Below are 21,510 nucleotides of genomic sequence, written 5' to 3' on the forward strand. Positions count from 1 at the left end.
GAAGTTTACCACAAAACTATAATCTATTCAAAGAAACTAAATGGAATTCTTGAACTAAAAAAATAATCCAAATTGAGAGAATTGATTATTTAATGGACTGGGGGAAAAAAGGAGAGAAACAATGAACTGGGAAAATAGATCAATTGAAAATATATAGGGTGATCAAGAAAATGTCATCAATGAGTGATAAACAATACTCCTGATATGCTTCTTTTTAAGTTTTCTGGGTTGCTTTTAAGTAACTATCATTTAACATATATTTAATATTATTTTGTCTAAAGATAAAAATTACTGTTTTAATTTTATTGAAAATGTATTTAGCTTATACCATATTAAATTGGGGAAATAGGCTTTTGTGGCAGTAAGTTTTATATTTCTTGATATTGCAGAGTTGCTTTTCACTTATTCTGATAAAATTTTATATTCTACCATTAAATTATATAATTTCTTTACTCGGATTCTCTGCCAACTTGTTATCTATAACTCCATTTAATTTATTTCTACACTAGAGGCCCGGTGCATGAAAATTTGTGCACTCGTGGGGGAGGGGGAAATCAGCCCGGCCTGCATCCTCTCACAATCTGGGACCCCTCAGATCGGGTCCCTAGGCCGGCCCTGAGATCAGGGCCTATCAAGGCTTTCCTTTACCCGGCTGCAGGCAGCTGGCCCCACCCCTGCGACTGCCACTGCTTGCCATCTGTGCAGCACTGCCCCCGCTCCCCTGCCACCGGTGGCCTCCCCCTGTAGGCGACAGGCTGGGGTGCGACAGCTTGGCTGGCCTGGGCCTCCCTCTTTCTTTGCTGGGGGGCAGGGCCAGCCCTGTGAGGGGCCCTCTGCCTACCTGATCGCCCCTAACTGCTGGCCTGCCTACCTGATCGCCCCTAAACACTCTGCCTGCCTGCCTGATTGCCCCTAACAACTCTGCCTGCCTGCCTGATTGCCCCTAACCACTCTGCCTGCCTGCCTGATTGCCCTAACTGCTTGCTTGGGGCAGGGCAAGCCCATGAGGGGCCCTGATGGTCTGGTTTCTGGTTGCTTTGGCCATGACGCCTCTGGCCTTTTATTATATAGGATTAAAGAAGATGGGATATATTTCCCATTTTCATTTTTAGGTAGAATTAGAATAGAGATTAAAATTGTTTAATACAATTTACCCATTTTATTTTTCTAAGCTTACAAAAGTGTTTTAGTGGATCTGCATAATAAATATTTTCAGCAAAATATAACAGTTTGAATAATTTTAAAATTTTTATCAAGTAATTTATTTTATGATTCCAGTCAGGAAACTCTGAAGAATGTGCTACCCAGTAATGAGACTAACAGGTAATTCCTTGTAAAGTTTCTCATTTTAATTTTAATAATTTTAGAGTTTAAGGCTGTTTAATTGAGAGAAAATTAAATAGCATTTATTGCATAAGGCAGAGGTACTTGTTGTACTATAAAAACTACTAATGATTTATAAAAGTACATTTTTAATTCTTAAAATTATTAAGCACAAATATTAATGTTGGCTAACCTTATTTTAATTTTTTCCAAGTCTAAAATTCCTTACTATATTTATTCTTTCTCTTCAAAAGATACAATATTATAGCTTTGGAATGCTAGAGTCAAAAATAACTTCAAAGATAATAAGGCAACATAATATATATTTTGTAGCTAGAACTATAGTTTACCAAACATTTACAGGGAAACATAAAATGCAATCAACATGGACACACTTGGAAAGATGTTAATATTTTGCTAAATTTTTCAGTCTTATCCAGATGTGTGGCAGCTCTAAAGAAAACAAAATACTCTATGAATAAACATAATCTCAATTATACAAAATGACATTTTTCCTCTGATTTTCAATTTTTTAAAGCGAGAGTATAATCACTGGTGGGAAGATAATAGCGATTAACAATCCTGATTTCCAAGAACAAACTATGACAGTGTATTTAGTAGTCATTTCAGTGCTCATGCCATTTTAACAAAGTCTGAATTAGGTGACAGCAAAGTTTTAACAGTGTGCCTCTTGCTATAATAATTTTGACATGACCCAAAATAAGGATAACAATCTACTTTGGGCTTTTGCACTTCTGATAAGAAGGTACTCTTTTAAAATTAATTTTAAGTTATTTTCAGGAAGGAATTATTACCAACCATTTTTATTTTCCTACCCACATAAATCGTATATCAACTTGGAAGTACTACTAACCTTGTTTAAACAACATTTTTCTAATATCAGGGAAAATTATAGTTCATAGGAAATTAAAATACATAAATAGAGCCAGCTGGATATCTATTTTAATCTCCTTTCCTAACACCTGTATAACTGTGTTTGCAAAAGAATTTCCTCCTGGGAGTTTATTGTTTGTCACCATTGTGTAAACTGATTTTAGTAATCACTGTTTCCTCACATGTTACATGCTGAGTTTTACTTAGGTGTTTATGTCAGAACATACTTTTATAGCATTTAAAATTAGCCCTCGGTTCTGTACACCTGGCCTGCATTTTCAGATCCCCTTTTCCAAGTGTTTTCAAAGATACTTAATATACTAATGTGCATCCTATTCCCCTCATACCACTACAAATAGTTACATTGAGCAAAAATAAACGTGTGTGCCTATCTGTCCCTTACTTGTTAGTATGGATTTTATGCTGTGCTTTAATACATTTAGAAATAATCACTTATTTAATTATAATTCTAATCAAGTGAGTAAATATAAATAATGTTTATATGATTATGACTATTTATATAAATCTGAGTATTTTTCTGCCTGTAATATGGTTTGTGTCATTAAAGAATAAAATTCCAGATATCTGCAGCCATTAAGAATTGTTGACAAGGCGATTCAGGAAGGACTCAGAGATAATCATTTTGGGTAACGGGAAAGACACTCTCATTTAGTAAACCTGCTGGTAGTTGACAAACCTTCCGGAGCACCAGCAGATTAAAATTTTAAAAATAAATAAATCTACCAGCAGATCCAGGCTCCTGCCACAAACCAACTCGAAATGAGCATATGAGACCCAGCTCATTTCCACTGTTGTTAGGACCCATAAAGCATCAAACTAGGAAAATCATAAACTAAAACCACGGAAATACAGGTCATAATGACTGTTGTGAGTGTGGAATTTTAATCAATGAAAACAAGACTGAGAAGTTCCTGCAGTTCATAAACCAGTGGCCAGACAGACAAAACAGCAGAGCTGGTTGCAATTTAAGACACAAATGAGGATCACAGAAGGATAGACAATGAGCCAATATGACGAGATTACCAACAAAGCTGAGCCTTCATTTTGTACTGATAACATTTTACATCAGTCTCTTAAATTGAAAGACCTACGTAGAAGTTAGTAAAATAGAAAACAAACACAGCAGCCTTAAAATTCCGGTAGCACACAAAACCAGTCTAGTCATGCAACCACAGCTCAATTGAGCTTATTTTGCAAGATAACTTGACCTAGGTTAATTCTTGTTTATGCCTCTGGAAATCATTAAAGAAAATCAAGTTGCTTCCCAGAAGTGATTTGAAGTAACTACTAACCAATTCCCTATGATTTAAGAAAATACTAAAATTATAACCAATTACTATGAAGAATAAACTCTCACTGCCTCCTCATAAGCTGATTTAGAACAGCACACTCCTGCGCATCAGCCCAGGTTTTGGTTTGAGTGCTCCTGGAGTTGGTGTGTGCACGATAGAATTTCACTCATTACTACGAGGGTGATTCATTGGATTGACTTTCGTCATTTCCAAATGTTTGACGAAGTAAACGTAATAACTATGCTGGGATAATAACTTAAGACAATGAATATTTGCTCTGCTTCATCTTGAAGCCCCCGTACTGTGATCCCCAAGGCCTTACCTTCTTCCCTGACTTCTAAGGGGCTTTTCAGCAAAATCAATGGACTGGAGGCTTCAGCAGAGAGTGTGGTGTCGTCACTCGCTGGGGTTCAGCAAAAGGAAATGCGGTGTCTTCCGTGCGTTGGACGGTGATGTGCTGAGCTGCGGGCTTGGGGGCCAGAAGACCCGTAAGTTAAAACATGTGTGGGACTCGTGCAGAAACAGGACTACCTAACGCAGTGGTTCTCAACCTTGGCTGCACATTAGAATCACTTGGGAATCCTTTTAAAACCCTGATTTCTGGGCCTCATCCTCTGGAAATTCTGTTTCCTTGTTATGGGCTGGGGCCACAACATTAGTAACAAAGAAACAGAATTTCCAGAGGATGAGGCCCAGAAATCAGGATTTTAAAAAAAGATTCCCAGGTGATTCTAATGTGCATTCAAGGTTGAGAACCACTGATCTAACGTATGGGTCAGCTACAACTGCCCCGCACCTGGATCTCATTGGGGTTGAGAATGCATCTCGCATTTCTCTTGATAATCAATTTAATTGGACTCTACAGACACAAATTTGATGAATTTTCAGAAACTAGTAGAATCAAAACTAGAACAAAGGAGGATGGAAGGCAGGGCCCTTGGGAATGCAGTGAAAATGGGAAACAGTTTATGAAGAATTTCACAAACCATTGAAATTAGCAGAAAGGAGAGATAATATTATGAACCACCTGTGACTAGAATAATAGGAAGAGGAAAGGTTAAGAACACCTTCCTACAAAAAGCACCAGTTCTTTGCTCCTTAACTAGTGTCTTTTGATCTTACAGAGTTGTGGAATAGAACACACATCAGCACAAAAACAAAATCCTGCATGTATCTAAAAACTGTCTCAACTAACTATTCCAAAGTAATAGCTTCAGTCAAAAGTCTAGAACCCAGACTGAGCATCCCAGAAACTCAAAGCCTTAGAAAATGCCTTTTGAAACTAATTATATTTCTGTGTTGCTGTGTCATGTGTCCATTCAGTACAGACAAGAATTCTTGTAAAGCCATTGTCAAATTGTTTTTTAAGAAATGTACTGAAACATGTATCTTTTTAGTCTTCTCTGTTTTTGCAGTAGTTGATTGCAGTGCTCTTCAAAACTGACAATTTGCCTGAAATACTTTCAAATATCCTCTTGAAAAGTAATTCAGACTCACATATCATTGGCCTAAAGGATTTATAAAAGCAACACTTGTGTCTGCATTTTGAAAGGAGAACACACACATACACACAGGAAGTAGATGAAGGATCACACCTTCAACTGAGATATTTATTTCCCATACCTTAATAAAGAAATTAATGCGGCAACTTTGTACACATGAGCCCAAAGAAAGAAAACTTAGACAAAGAAACATTTATTTTACTTGGAGACTGAACTTTAAGTTGTATGCAGCTAGCTCTGTTTTGGTTCCCAAAGCCTCAGCCCATGGCCTTTATTCTTCTCTCTTTTTTCTCCCAAGTGAGTATTTATCAACCCTGGGGGCAAATCAGAATGATCTAACAGATAGATTCTAACTTATCTTGAAACAGACAATCCTCAGATCCCACTCTTAGGTAATACTCATATATATGCATATGCAGGTAAGTTTGTAAGTATAATACACATAGATGTATATATATATATATATATATATATATATATATATATACCAATATGGTGTTAACTAATATTTTATATTAAATAATTCTCCTAATATTCTCTATATACATATTTATAATTTTTTATATATACAAATATATATCTATATAAAATATGCATGCCCATAGTATGTGTATGTGTATTACATACATACATGTGCACACACATATATGGTGGACTCATACTGCTAGGGTTCAAAACCCCTCACTACGTATTAAACCTCAGGAAAGTTACTCAAACTCTCTATGCCTTAGTTTTCCCATTTGTAAAGGGAATTAATATCAAATGTGAGGAGAGGCAGAGTTTGACACCGTAGCGTATTTGGGGGGGGGGGGGGGAGGCGGGTAGTGGGGGTTAATTTAAAAGAAATCAGTCCCAGCAAGAAACTTTGACCTTCTCACAACTGCTTACAATAATTTAGATAGAGAACATGCTCCAAGAAAGGAGCTATATAGTTTAATATCAACTAGTGTGACAGCCTGGGAGAAACCTAGCGATGCTTGTGTGATCAAAGTCCTCTCTATGTCCCAGTGTTAAAGATGGCCTAGCAAGCATTTATTTAAAAACATCTGGTTTTCTGTCTCCAAGTGAACTGCCTTTGTGGGGGAGAAACAAACCTTCCTCTCCGCCCTCAAGGTTTTTCTGGCTGGTCTAATAATCATGAGGCAGATTAGCAAGAAAAAGTAATTAAATTTAGATCATACATATGTATGGGAACCCTGCATACAGGAGAGAGTCAGAGACTCCATGGCTGGAGAGGTTCAGAGGTAGAAAGGGGGATGGAATATGTAAGACATCAGAGTTAGGGGTGGGGTATGTGCCTCAGGGGGCTTCAAAGAGTCACTGCAGGATGATAAGAACAGACCTTTAGTAAACAGAAGTTTGTCCTGCCCTAGAGATAAGTCAAAAAGGTCATGTCTGATAATCTCTTTATTATGCACCAGGCCCCTAACTTAATTCTTCTAGGTAAAGAGAGGGGCAGAGGTTTCTCTTGAACCTGAAGCTAACATTGCCTACAGTTCAAAGTAATCTGCATACCACCAAGGCACGTCCTGGGGTGCCTCCTTCTGAAGGCCCACACATTTCTGCCCTTTGAGTTTTCAACCATCACCTCCGTCCTTAGGTCAAGATGAGGGCATGAAAACCTTAACTGTCTGATCTGTGCTCAGGCCCCGTATTCTTATGGACTCCCCTAGGTAAATACATAGTAAATTTGGGCATTTTCTCCTGTTTATCTTTTATGCTTATTTGATTATTAGTCTAGCCAGTAGACTTTAAAAGTGGTAGGAGGAAAATATTTTTTTTATTTTTGTATGCAGTGAAACTTAAATTATATAAACCATATTAAATTACTTAGAACTGTGTCTGACACTTAGTAAGTTGTGAACAAGTGTTAACTCATAGGACTCATTTAATCTTCCATCTACCCCCATGAACTATGACCTTCCTAAAGTCCAGAAGCAAGTTTGCTGTGCTCGCTGTTAGATCCCTAACGCCCTGTGCAGGGCTTACATGCAACATGTTTCCCATATATATGGTTGCATTGAATAATGACAAAGACATAGAACAGTCTGGCCTTTTATAATTGGACTGTAAATACTAATTGAGATTAGTCCTGAAAATAATTTTGAAGAAAGAGTTCAGGGTTGCAGGTTAGAAGTAGACATCTTCTACAGAGAAATGCTCTGGGGGGTCAAACATAGCAACTATATTTAAAAAACCAAATCAAACCAAAAAACAACAGGTTTTTTATTTTCAATCCAGCTCCAGTAGACACACTGGCAAAAACAGCAAAGACTTAAGTAGAAAAAAAAAGAACTGAATTAATAAAGGAAAAGCTATACATTTAAAACAAACACTGTAGCCCTAACCGGTTTGGCTCAGTGGATAGAGCTCGGCCTTCAGACTGAAAGGTCCCAGGTTCGATTCCGGCCAAGGGCAGGTACCTTGGTTGCGGGCACATCCCCAGTAGGGAGTGTGCAGGAGGCAGCTGATCGATGTTTCTCTCTCATCGATGTTTCTAACTCTCCATCCCTCTCTCTTCCTCTCTGTAAAAAATCAATAAAATATATTTTTAAAAAACAAACAAACGCTGCAATGTGCACACTGCATGCACAAAAGCAGTAAGGTCGGGATGAAGGAAGGGTATGACTGGTGGTGCTGAGCCAGCAGCCAAAAGCAGCTGGCAGACTTGGCAAATGCCCACTTAACTGGTAGCTTCCCTGCTGACCCCCTCAAGGCAAGTTCCTTCTAAGTCCTTCCATACTGTTGTTGAAGGCTAGGATGTATAACCATTTTGAGTTTCTTTTATTATTTTTATTTTAAAATTATTTTTAGAGAGAGACAGAGAGGAATAGAGAGATAGAAACATCCTTGAGAAACATCATTGATCAACTGCCTACTGCACACCCCCCTACATAGAGATTGAGCCTGCAATCCAGGCATGTGCCCTGACCAGGAATTGAACCCATGACCTCATGGTTCATCTGTGGATGCTCAACCACTGAGCAACACTGGCCAGGCTCTTTTTATTTTTTCTTAGTCTGATGATTTAGGAGGTAGTTACTTTAGTGTTTTGTTTCATTTTTTGCAACAACAGAAGATTTTCTTGAATATTTGATTTTCTCCCTACTGTTTATTCCTTTCCAACTTCAAAAGATTTTTGAATAATAAAGAAACATTTTTGGAGTAAAAAAAGAAAGACATATGGTTAAGTTGGTTTTTTTAGAAATACAGAAACGCAAAGTAAGTTAAGTCCCTTGAAACTAGATACTTGTGTTAGAAGGTGCAGCAACATTTGTGTATGTTTTTAAAAGGGACCAAAATTTACCACTCCAAAATATGCCTCTTTAGCAGAGGCTCTGAAAACTAAGTAGAAGTTACCTTTTCGTAAGAGAAATTTACATTGATAAGAGCAAACTCCATTTGTTAGGATGTGTGCCTCTCTATACCAAGAAGAGAAAGATGAGTACATAAATCACTTGAGACTTTTATTAATGGAGAAGTAAACTGACTTAATTTTTTATAGCAGTCATATTCTGTCTGCTGTTCTTTTCCTGATATCCTTCTATAACTGGCTCCCACACCCTACATCATTTTTCTCTTTAGCTGGAGATGGTATTTAAATTGATTCCTTCCAACATTTCAGTGAATTATTCAGTTCCCTGGATATCTCCCATGTGTGTAGGAGGTATACATGTTATTAAGCTTCTGTGGATTTTTTTCCCCTCTTAATCTGTCTTTTACTACACGGGAGTCTCAGTCAAGAACCTAGAATGGTAATGGGAAATTATTTTTCCTCCCCTACAGCTCTTAATGTTATTATATAATCTAGAGAGGGAGGGAGGGAGAGATCATGACAAGAAGCATTCATGTTACCTGTCAGCATTCACACTTTCTCCATCTGGGGTTGCCATGTAGAAACATAAAGGAAATCATGTACTTGGAAAACATACAGAAAATAATGTATTTCCCAGCACTGAAGTTGATAGCTGCCAGGTCTTCCCCTCCATGAACCCCATTTGAATATCCATCTACCAAAGTTTACAATGCACTAAAATTAATACTCGCTTTGTTGTTGTTAACCTTGGATCACCTATAGATATTTTACCACTGGGTGGGAAGAGGTTCTAATCCACACTTGTTCATAGGAGTGGTCTTGGGCTATCCTGAGAAAAATAAATTTCTGAGACTTGCACAGGAGGGTGAGATGTTATACAAAGCTTCATTTCTGTGGAATTACAACCTGAATGTCCAAGGTTCCATTTCCCTTTGTATGCCCTCCAGGAAGAAGTGTGGCTGTGACTTCAATAGGACTAGCATCAAAGCCAGTGTCCAGAGTTTCCGGTCCATTTTGGAGCAATCCAATCCGGCATCAAGCTAGCTTAGTTTGTTTTCCTAGCTACAGCCCATTAGTCCATTGCATCTGGGGTCCTCATGGCTATGGGCCATGTGGCTATGGAGGAATATGGGCAAGAGCAAAGCCAAAATAATGGGAGAGCCAACAGTGAACCAAGAACCAAGAGAGAGAAAGAGATAATTCCTCTGTTTGGGGGATTATATAGCCACAAATTTTGTGGGCTTGCAGTGGCCCTGCCTACTCTGACCAATGATCTAAGTTTCAAGGTTTGATTGACTACAAGCACCTTCCTTATGTCACCCCAACTTCACTGCACACGTGTCTATCTCTTCTTTATTGGATCCTTTACACACAATGATTCTGCAGGGAATGGGCCAGTGGTTCCCTGGGGAAATTGCAGCTTCCCAGTGAAGCTGCCCAAATGACATCCCTAGAATGTCTGGCCTCCCATTTGCTCCTTTCCTATTATTAATAACTAGCTAATTACAATGGTAAAAGGTCAATAGTTTAATCAGAGCTTCCACTTAAGAAAATCTACCAAATCACAGGATGTGTGCTTTTAACTACTCAGCTCATGCTTTCATGATTACTCCATTTCACACTTTTGAAAACATCCAATATTTTTCAAACATTACTTCAAAGACCCTTAGGATTTTGTGTATGGAATATGAAGACCCATTACCTTCCCTAACATTTACATCAACTTCTCATCCAAGGTAATGGTGGAATAACAAAAAAAAGAGTTGAAAACCTGGCCTGCTGAAAATGTATTTGTACTTTTCTCTAATGAAATCTATTATTCATACCAGAACAAACAAACAAACAAAAAAAGATGTTTAAAGAAAATGATGTTCCTTGGAATAAAAGCCTCAATTGCATGCAGATTAGTACTCTGATTATCTTAGTACTTTGATGTTGATGGAGTGCTGGGCAGGCCACCGCAAGATGTGACACTGGCATATTAATTATTTTGTATTAAAGTTACTTGGGAAACAGCTTGTGCAAGGAGCATACTCTGACCCTCCTTTCTGTCCCCCTGAAGGCAGGAAATAAAACTTTCACGTGAAAGGTATCCTCCCCAAACCCAGAGGTAGTGAGACACCCTTGTTGCCAGAGATAGGGAATTCCGGGCAGACAGGCTGGGTCAACAAGCGCTGCCTAGTTCCTTCACTGATTAGTCACCATGACTAAGTTTCTTTGTCTTCACAATGTATTGTTCTTTGTCTAACATGTATAAAAGCTGTCTGCTTTTGTCACTTTCGTGTCTCATATTTCTATGGGCTTCTACACATACAAAATTAACATTTGTTTTCTCCTGTTAATCTGTCTTATGTCAATTTAATGACTAGAATATCCAAAAGAATAAAGAGGGATAAGTGGAAATTTTTCCATACCTGACAGTGCCTCATAATTAAGGAGAAAAGCCCTGGCTGGTCTGGCTCAGTGGATAGAGCATCGGCCTGTGGACTGGAGGGTCCCGAGTTCGATTCCGGTCAAGGGCATGTACCTTGGTTGCGGGCACATACCCAGTGGGGAGTGTGCAGGAGGCAGCTGATCGATGTTTCTCTCTCATTGATGTTTCTGGCTCTCTATCCTTCTCCCTTCCTCTCTGTAAAAAATCAATAAAATATATTTTTTTAAAAAATAAAAGATCTTTAAAATAACAATAATAATAATTAAGGAGAAAAGATTCCTGTTTATATTAATTAGCCATTAACAATTGGATTTGGTAAGCCTTTTTCTTTTTTTTTAAATCTTTTTTTTTTGTCATTGCTTTCAACTGCTCAAATACCAGGAAAAAAGGTTAATTTTCGAGTGAGAATATAACTACACAAGTATCTATATTAATAAAAGGGTAATATCCTAATTAGACCAGACATCCATCTGGACAAAGCCACGGTGGCAGGGGCTGAGGCAGAGGAGGTTAGGGGTGACCAGGCTGGCTGGGGAGAGCAGTTAGAGGTGACCAGGCCGGCAGGCAGAGGTGGTTAGGGGTGATCAGGCAGGCAGGCAGAGTGGTTAGGGTGACCAAGCAGGCAGGCAGGTGAGAGGAACTCCTATTATATATATGCATTTTATATGGAAACAGGCTTGGTAGAAAGAATCATTCACCTGCCAACATTTTTTTTCTTTTACTTGGATGGAACTAGGCAGATGTGTTTCAGTCTAGTTTCCTTTCCTCAAAAGCATAGAAAACTTATATTTGCAAGCTCCTTTTGCAGTTAGGGTGGGACTGGTCAAAGTGATGTGAGCAGAAGAGATTCAAAGTTCCTCTAAGCCTGACCCTTAGTATTACTTTGTGCACTCTGTGTCTACTCAAATGCAGAAAGCCAAGAAAAAAAACTGACCAAGGGAAGAAGCCTGGATGTCTGAGTCACCCCTTGGAGAAGAGCTGTCTGGAAGAAAGGTTTATGTACACTACCATAAAAGGTGAGTAAGGAACACATTTACAATGGACTAAGCCACGGAGATATGGGGATTTATTTATTTTTTTCAATATAGTGAGAATATATATATTTTTAAAAAATTAGTGAGAATTCGTCCAACTAATAAGGCACCTGGTAAGGGCCAGCCACCTTTTAAAGAACTTTATATCCACACATGGCAAAAACTATAATTGCCAAGTGTACAGAAATAGCAATCTAATATCTGAACCTGACTTATATAGTGCCCCTTGCTTTAAAAAGTGCAGCCATTATAAATAATTAGCAGATTCATAAGGCAGGATTCTGTTTCTCTGTTACCATTAGCTGTAGTAAAGTAACATAGATAACAGTATAAAGTCAGAAATGATTACTTGGGGTTGCACAAAAAGTTATTAACTAATAGTGAGTTCTTGCTCTGACAAGTGAGGATTTCACATATACATTAGGGTCACAGAAATAATCTTAGCTAAGGAAATATATTTTATGTGAAATGTATACTTAAAATTTTAGTAGATATGCAAACTTTACAACCTTTCATAGTTGTTTTGATTTTTACCTAAAGGCATTTTCTCTTAAGGCCTAACACTATTCATTGACATAGTAGTATGCCATCAAACACTGTCATATAATTAGTCAAATGTATGAAGAATTTTGCTTTACTGACAAGTATAACTATGGTAATTGGTAAATAAATATGTGTAATTTAATTAGATTGTTAATTAACACTAAAACAATATAATTACTCTTCACGATGCAAATGATTCATGCATTCTCTGTTCAAACATATATATAACCACGTATATCCCTTGTCATTGACTGAAATTTTAAAAATGTAAAATTATATTTGTGGGGGAATTTTTAACTTAATTGTGGAGCAGATACTGCAAATATTATTTTTAGCACAATTTGAAATTTTGCTCTGAGACTGAGATCCTAATGTGAGTAGAATATTTCTATTGATTTTTAAAAAATTAACATTTTCATAAAATTCAGGCTGCTTTGGCTTCACATAAGACACGACATAATCAGTAGGGACTTGTTTCTTCCCTGTACTTGGTGAACCCACTCTTTTGTTCTGATGAAAAGGTGAACACAAATGTTTCTAATATGCTAATGATATCTTAACAAATTCTTCACTTTAGCACATAGTCATATTTTTCAAAGGTTTTCATTCTGAGAAATACTGAGTCAAAATTCACCATATTGGAACATTTAGAAGATAAACTTCTGGCATCTGCTTTCAGGGGTGGAATGCCACAATGTTCCCAATTATTGAAAGACGAATTACATGCATTTTTCCACCCTGGGACGCTCTTATTCGAAGTCAACATTTGGGTCCTTAGTATTTTTCTTCTTGTTCTCCGTCTAAGGAAGCTATACTTTCAGTTTGCAACTTTATTTAAAGCATTTTGTATTCAAAACATGCAATACCTCTCTCCTGGCCCAAACAAAAACAACAAACCACTTCACAATTCCGTCCCTGGCAGACTGATTGCATTCTGATTGATGCCAAGAGTCTGATTTCAGAATTTAGCTGTGATACAAAGGCAAGGTGATAAAGTAATGAAACTGGTTTTCTAATGTAGCTCTTGATCAGAGTATTTCAATAAATGGCATTTCAAAAGTGTTATTAGCAATGGCAACTTCATGGGTTAGCTAGAAAATAATAAGGTCAATGCAAAAGTTTTCCTGAAGGTTTATTATCTCAGAGGTAAGGCAATGCTGAGAGAGGTGGGTGGATTGGAAGAGATTAACCAAAGAACTTGTATGCATATATGCATAACCCATGGATAGGGAGTGGGGAGGACTAAAGGGGCCAATGAGGGGAAAGGGGGACATTTGTAATACTTTCAACAATAAAGATAAAAATAAATAAATTTAAAGGAACCGAAAAAAATAGTAAGAGAGGAAAGAACTTAAGTAAAAATGTCAACAATCATAACATCAATTTTGAGGGAAATATTGCAGAGTAGACTAGAACAGTCAGTCACTCTAGAGAGAAGCTGAGAACATATAGAGAAAGGAGATACAGGGAAGCATGAAGATGATGGAGAACAGTGTTAATGAAAAGAACTTTCAGAAAAAAAGAGGTCTTTTTAAAAAGGGTTTTCTGAAAATTTTCCTATTTTGTGTGTGTGTCTTTAAGATCTATATTATTATTATTGATATTTGCTTGGAATTGAATTGTTTCATTTGAATTGTTGTTGTTTGATTTTTGTTGTTTTTAATTGTTTTAGAGGCATTCGTGTGTTGTTCTTATCTGTAAGTGGAAGGCTCTTGCCTCAAAATGACCAAGGCATATTCAAGCTAATCAACTAACTTATTAAATCAAGGGGAATAGAAGTTGCAGCAGCCACTGTGACTCATAATCTCTACCTAAAAGTAACCTGGAAGTATTTTTAGAAATAAGAAATGCATCCTAATTTGCAACTTCAGCCCGGTAATATTCCTGTCTTGGTATGAACCAATGCTTTGTCTCCCTGCTCTTACCCTCATCTACTATCCAATTATAATTGGAAGAACAAAGGGAAACCCTTAGAAGATCACTGCAAAATATTTGTGTAATTAGAGGTTTAGACAAAGATAAAGCCATTTAAAATCAACATTAAGAACAAAGATCCTTGCCCAGCCGGTGTAGCTTAGCAGTTGAGCATTGACCCAGGAACCAAGAGGCCCTTGGTTTGATTCCTGGTCAGGGCACATGCCCGGGATGCAGGCTTGATCCCATGTGGGGGGCATGCAGGGGCAGCCCATTGATGATGTTTTTCTCTCATTGATGTTTCTATCTCTCTATCCCTCTCCCTTTTATTGATAAAAAAAATCAATAAAAACGTTAAAAAAAAAAAAAGAACAAAGATTCTTAAGTGCTTGATTTGGCACACAACACAACAGACCAAGTTTTATTTTCATGGAATTTCCTCCCAGTTACTGAAATTCTAAAGAATAAACACATGCACAGATAAATATCTTAAAAGTTGGAAGATACTATAGTGCAAATACATTAGATACTTGGCAAGGAGTGATAATGGAGTTAGTTGTGAATTTCAGAGAATTGGAAAAAATGAGGAAAGAAGCCAGGATGGCATATAATTCATTTCAGGCAGAAGGAATAACAAGAGGTTTGCGTTTTCTAAGAGAACAAAGGTCGGCCCCTGCAAGGTGAGGAAAGTGAGGCAGATCATAGAGACCAGGCACTTGTACAGAAGATCAGGACTTCCACACTGAGTGGCCTTTGTGGTTTCAGAGCAAAGTGAAATGAATTGGATTAAACCTTAGAAAGATAGTTGTGACTACAACAGTCTGGGTGAGTACACGTTGGGAAAGAGAGATGAGGTAGCTACTGCAGGTCAAGTTGAGGGATGAGGGTGGTTAAGACTAGTTGAAGACATAGTATGTATTTAGATTTTAGACTCTTCAGCATTTGCTGGTGGATTGGCCAAGAAAGTGTGACAGGAAGAGATGACTCACTCATGACAACAGGCTTTTCAGCGTAAGTAATGGGAATGAAGCCACTGCCATTTTCTGAGAAGAAAAAAAAACCTGAAAGAAGCAAGTTCATGTGCTTAGAGTGGAGGGTGTGTGTGTGTGTGTGTGTGTGTGTGTGTGTGTGTGTGTGTGTTTGTGCAGGGCAGTCAGTTTACATCTGACATTCCAATTAGACATCATATTAGAGATGCTCACTGGGATGTTACATGAGTCAGTTTTGCAAAGATAATCTGATATTTATCAGCACAAAGAAAGTATATAAATCTATCTATATGAGGTCACTAAAAAGATGAGAGATTAAAACAAATTCAGAATCCTGACCTTGACCTATAATGTTCACATTTGAGAAAATGAGAAAAAAAAATATTACTAGAAGTGATTGAGAAGAAATTACTGGTGTAACCAAGAAGACCAAGGAGGGAGTTATGTTTTAGGAGCATGGGAAGGTCCAGAAAGATGAAGCAACTATTATTTTTTTTAGGAACATAAGACATTTTTAAATGGCATGGATTTGTTTTAATACTATTCAATAATCCTTTTTGCTGGAAATGAGAGAAAAAAATCATGTTAACAGGTAAAATATTGTTTCTTATGTGAGCATATTCTAAGTTATACAAAAGCAAATTTGTATCCTAGATGGCAGGCTGTGCCAGTCCTTAGGGAATTTAGGAGTAAACCATCAGTCATCACTGGGAAGAAGAACTGGGATCCAGCAGCTTCCATAGCCCACTTTTCTTCCTCTCTCTATACATCGAGCACAGGATCCTCCCCCAAATTTAGGACCTGCTGTAACCTAAAAATATGAAAACCCATTAAGGTTTGTTAAGGGACAAATTTGAAGCAGAGGAGGGCAGAGCTATGTTGCATACTTGGAGAGGGAGGAGTTTCTAGATAAGGGGGTTATAGAATACAACGTGAAAGGAAATGAGGAGTATTGGTGGGTCAAAGAGTGAAGGAATCATTCTTGTGTTATACAATGTACAACGATGTAAATGTTTAGTCTGTATTCTTATAAATCTCCATTGATCCTTATGTTGGTCTAGAAAAGAAAAACAAACAAAAAAAAACCCATGATGCTGCTGAATTAAGTGACTGAATCATATTCACATCATGGCCAAACCCTCTTATTCCCTGCTAGATTCTTTAGGAGGAGATAAGAGGTAGGTTTGGAAGTCTCTGGGGAAATTTTCCTATCCTTCCCATCTTCTCCCAGTGCTGAATCCAACAGGTAGTATATTCTCTCTGTCCTTCAGAAAATGATGCTGGATTCTGCATCAAAGATTACTACAGATTCAGTTTTATAAATGTTGGGCAGTCCTAAGTGTAGGCATTATTGTTAACACACCCACTCAGTTATTTCAGAAATTTCAGGATGTACAGTGTACCCTGGTGAGTATGACAGAAATCCTCATCTCCCACATCTGTATGCATCACAGTTAAACTGTTAATATTATTATTTTTTAAATTCTCACCTGAGGATATTTTTTCCATTGATTTTTAGAGAGAGTGGAAGAGAGAGGGAAAGACAGAGAGAAATATTGAAGTGAGAGAAACACATTGATTGGTTGCCTCCTGTACGAGCCCTGATCAGGGCCCATACCTGGGAAGAGCCTGCAACCTAGGTATGTGCCCTTGACCAGAAGTGAACCTGGGACCCTTCATTCTATAGGTAGATGGTCTATCCACTGAGAAAAACTGGCTAGGGCTAAACTGTTATTTTTAAATAGAATTATGATATTAAAACCTCAAAGGAACCAAAACACTTTAAAGTTTTCTAATAACAGCACAATTCACTAATTTTATCTTTTGAAATTACCTCTCTAATGTCCCAGGAAATTAATGATTGCCTAAAACTTAGCAGAAAAGTAGCAGAACAAGGAAGTATACATTCATCATGACATGACACATTGGAGAAGATACAGTGATGTCTGCAGTTTCGTGAAGGCCACAGATAGCAACAGGAATTTAATAGAGGGAATAAGCTATTTTTGCTGTAGATACGAAAAACTATATTTGGCAGGGCAATCAACTTTTCCAGAAGGAAAGTTATACCTGTGTATAAAAGTACAAAATTGAAAACTATGTTTAACCACCATTAAATTGTACCTAAAAATAAAACTTTTTAAACATACCTAGATTTTACTAGAATATTTTCACTTGAAAAAAAAATAGTGGCTAGTTTCTTAATATGGTACTGATGAGGGGTATTTGATTTGATTTCAAGTTTATCTAATCAAATATGTTTTACACTTAGTGTATATGTTCAATATTTAACCATAACTAACAACTCTTTTATACTCATATCTACCTCTAGAGCCATTGGTTCATAGTTCTTCTATATAGGTTTTAAATTAAAAGCACATAAACATATATATATGCTAGACTTCAAGGAAAAAATGGTAATCTAATTTGACCTCATTCTAAATCAGTGATGGCGAACCTATGACACGCGTGTCAGAGGTGACATGCGAACTCATTTTTTTGGTAGATTTTTCTTTGTTAAATGACATTTAAATATGTAAAATAAATATCAAAAATATAAGTATTTGTTTTACTATGATTGCAAATATCAAAAAATTTCTATATGTGACACGGCACCAGAGTTAAGTTAAGGTTTTTCAAAATGCTGACATGCCAAGCTCAAAAGCTTCGCCATCACTCTCTAAATAGATTATTTTGCATTAATAAATAACGCATACCAATGAAAATGAAATATGACTAATTACTGTTCAATTATTTCTGAAGAGCAGCTTCACTGAGGGTGGAAAAAAATGCTTCTCCTTAATGAGATTTTATCAAGATTACTTGTTTACTTGTGTCAGTCAGGTCTAAACTTTATAATACAGTATTTGTTTAAATGCAGTGGAGATAAATTGAGTGCACTGATTCTAAATTGAAGATCTATTAAGCAATAAGTAGGATGTAGTTTTATAATCACATTCAGGTTATAAACAACATTTACCACAAGATCAAAATATGTTGACTTAGAAGAAGAGAATCCAAATTAAAATGGGAGAAATTTTAGAAATGCAATGAACAGAATTAAAAGATATGATACTATTAAGAATTTTTAAATATTTCTAATTATTTTGAATAACAGGTGATTATGCTCTGGAATACATAGCCAACAACTATTTTAGGCATTTCATGAAATATATTAAGGGATTTTTGGTTTAACAGATAAAAATATTTAAGACACAGGTATTACAATTTCTTCAAAAAATAACTAGAGCAATCACCATTTTTTCCCTGCTGGTGTGTGTTTGTGGGGGTATGTTAATAACACTGCTCCTGATTCCTCTGTAATCCTACTTCATTATCTTATGCAAATAATTCCCAGAATGGATCAACTTATTAAGAAGAATTCTAAAAAAAATGAATGCCACCTATATAGAGTTGAAAAAATACACTACATTAAAAAGAAAGTCATAGGAAAGTTTTCAAGTTCTTTGTTGTTTTTATTTTGTTGTAAACTATATTTTTAGAAAAATAATGGTAAGACACTAAAGTGATTATCTGATGATATTCAGATTCTTGTTTGAGATACTATGAACAGAGGTGTTCATATCAAGTACTATATAAGGATTTATTTATAATTGTTTTTCAAGTAGCTTTCCTTGTACTGTTCATTACAAATTGTAAAGAGAAACAATGATTATAGAAATATTATTTTTTGGACACTACAATCTCAATTTAAAAAATAGTTGCTCTGTTGCTTTGAAATATTTACTAAATATACCTGTTATAATAATATAATTTTAACTATATTTGGGAAACCTAAAGTAAGTCCATGTCAACTTTAGAATGTAATCTAAACTATTTGGTATGTCATTCAAGGGCTTTGTGCATCTTTACAGACTTCCATAATTTGCAAGTAGTACCAACGTATTGATTAGGTATGGTTTAAACATATAAAGCTAAAAAGGAAAATCTATCTTTAAACAAGTGTTTTCCCCTGACCTTCCCTATACCACCACTTTGCCAATGGCCCAGATTGCCTATTGTCCATCTTTCAATACTGAAAGCAAATATTTCTATAGCAACCTAATCAGAATTAATTATTCTCCACATTATATCACCTTGAACTGAGTAAATGTACCAGACACATCAGTACATTGACAATTATGTGTGTTATAATAATAGTAATAACAATTTTCCCCATTCACATGCTAAAAATGTAATGCATATTTATTGAATGAACAAGTTACTCAACAAATTATCAGTAGAGGTCTTTAAAATATTCCATATGAATATTTCTCACCACTATGTCCTACAAAATGGTCTCAAGCTGAGTTAAATAGGATTGAATTCATCCACCTTCATTCATTGCATGTGGCCTCCCAATTCTGATCCTGTAAAGTTTCTGGCCGAGTCCATGAAAACCTGAAGCACTGCCTTATATTGTTGAACCAATTTAATTATCAGGCAGAACTTTCATTTATTCAAAGCATTTTGCTTTTGACTCTACTTCCCTCTGGAATAAAATGAGAGACAAGTTTTTGCATCGTATTCCCTTGCATTCTTCAACACATTTCTATCTTCTTTATATAAACCTAGGCCCTTCTTAAACACACCTTAAGTATGTCTGTGATAGGTTTTCCTACAAGGTGTCCTCCCACAGTATAAGTATCTGATTATGTGTCTTGTCTGTCTAACTTGAGTTTGGGCTCTTTCAAAGCCAACAGAAATATTCCATATATTTATCTACTTATTTATCTAATCTATTATCTATCTATCTATCTATCTATCTATCATCTATCTATCTATCTATCTACCTACCTACCTACCTACCTACCTATCTGTCATCTATCATATCTATCACCTATATACCACTTACCTTTCTTTCTTGAAAGAACCAAGGAATAAATGAATGAATGAGTAAATAATAAAGGGATAGAAAATCAGAGAAAAAATATAAAGTAATTGTTAAGTGCAGAAGAGTATATATTAACATTTCCAGGGCAACACATGTTAATACAAATGGTCTGTCTGCAAACTTAGTATGACTTAGAGTAAGCCAAGGAATGCACGTTAAGTGCACTTTCATTCTTTTCACTAAATACTTATTTCACAACTTACTACTATGTCTGGCAATGAGCTAGATTCTGGAAACAAAGCAGGAAAAAAGCTCATATAATATGAGAAAATACCATTATTGATCATGAAATTACACATGTGATATGTAGCTAGTAATTTTCATATGTCTTTTATTACTACACAATACATGCAGGTTCTCTTGGGCAGGACCTATCGTGGGTGTTTTTTTTTGTAATTATGACACCCAAGGGAGAAGAGTCTGAATGGTATTCATGGGTCCTAAATTTTTCTTGAAAACAGTTAGATACATAGACTTTGCAATTGAAGATAGCAATTTCATTCAACAACTTTGCAGTATTTGTTTTCCTGAGATTTCACTATTAATTTTTAAGTGATCACCATTTACCTGCTATATTCATTGTCCTTCTGAATTGCCATTCATATAACAAATTTGGATTTTTATTTAAAAGATAACAAGTATTTTGAATTACTGTAGGTTGTCACTGCCCATCAAACAAGGTAGTTGATATATTATCAGAAGATTTATCTGAATAGTAATGTTTGTGCATTCATGAGTGTAAATCCAGAAATACTCTCCCACCACCTCCACAACCTCATTTAGTAATATGCAAGGTCAAGTGGAAATTTTAATGTTTAATTTGTGCAAAGCACATTGTACATACAACAGGGGAAATGCTTTATTTGTGAGACTTTGCATTTTTCTCCCAGGTGTTTAAATAATGTTTCCAAAAGTATTATTTGCAAGAAAATTATCTATAACTTGATTTAATTTGAAATTTTTGTCAAAAACCTTCTCAAGAGTTTACAAGTCAGTGATGTTTTAGGAAGGATTAAATAAAATAGAATTAACTCAGGAATTCTTCCTATTTGTTTAAATATACTATACTTTGCTTATAGATTTGAACTTCAGATGCTTTGTAATCAAAGCCTGCTTTCGTTGAAAACAATGTGAGCCACAATGTTTGCTACTATTTGTATTCACACAGTAGATATTAATCACTCTTGTAAGAAACAGCGAAAAATGTTCCTACTCCAAGAGAAAGATGCGAATGGGGGAGTAAAGCAGGTGCGAGACACAACCAGATGGAAATTATTACCCGTTAGCTTGCAATCAGCATCCTAGAAGAAAAGACTCTAAAAACATAAAAAGCTACAGTTTTTCCTTCCTGCTA

At 36.3% G+C, this 21,510-nt stretch overlaps 1 protein-coding gene across 5 annotated transcripts in view; it reads right to left on the reverse strand.

Annotated features, from left to right (window-relative positions):
• Positions 1-21,510, reverse strand: part of CDH18 (cadherin 18) — a 687,616-nt gene that overhangs the window by 434,859 nt on the left and 231,247 nt on the right. Inside the window, exon 3 of one of the 5 annotated variants that reach the window (XM_070411927.1) lies at positions 3,853-3,999. The exons of the other annotated variants lie outside the window; for them this stretch is intronic. The gene's annotated coding sequence lies outside the window, so the exon portion shown is untranslated. The remainder of the gene's footprint in view (positions 1-3,852; positions 4,000-21,510) is intronic. 5 annotated transcript variants of the gene reach the window in all.

Source organism: Myotis yumanensis, unplaced genomic scaffold (assembly GCF_028538775.1).
Source record: "Myotis yumanensis isolate MYYU_CA2020_CCGP unplaced genomic scaffold, mMyoYum1.0.hap1 SCAF_4, whole genome shotgun sequence".
In the NCBI taxonomy this organism is placed as follows: Eukaryota; Metazoa; Chordata; class Mammalia; order Chiroptera; family Vespertilionidae; genus Myotis; species Myotis yumanensis.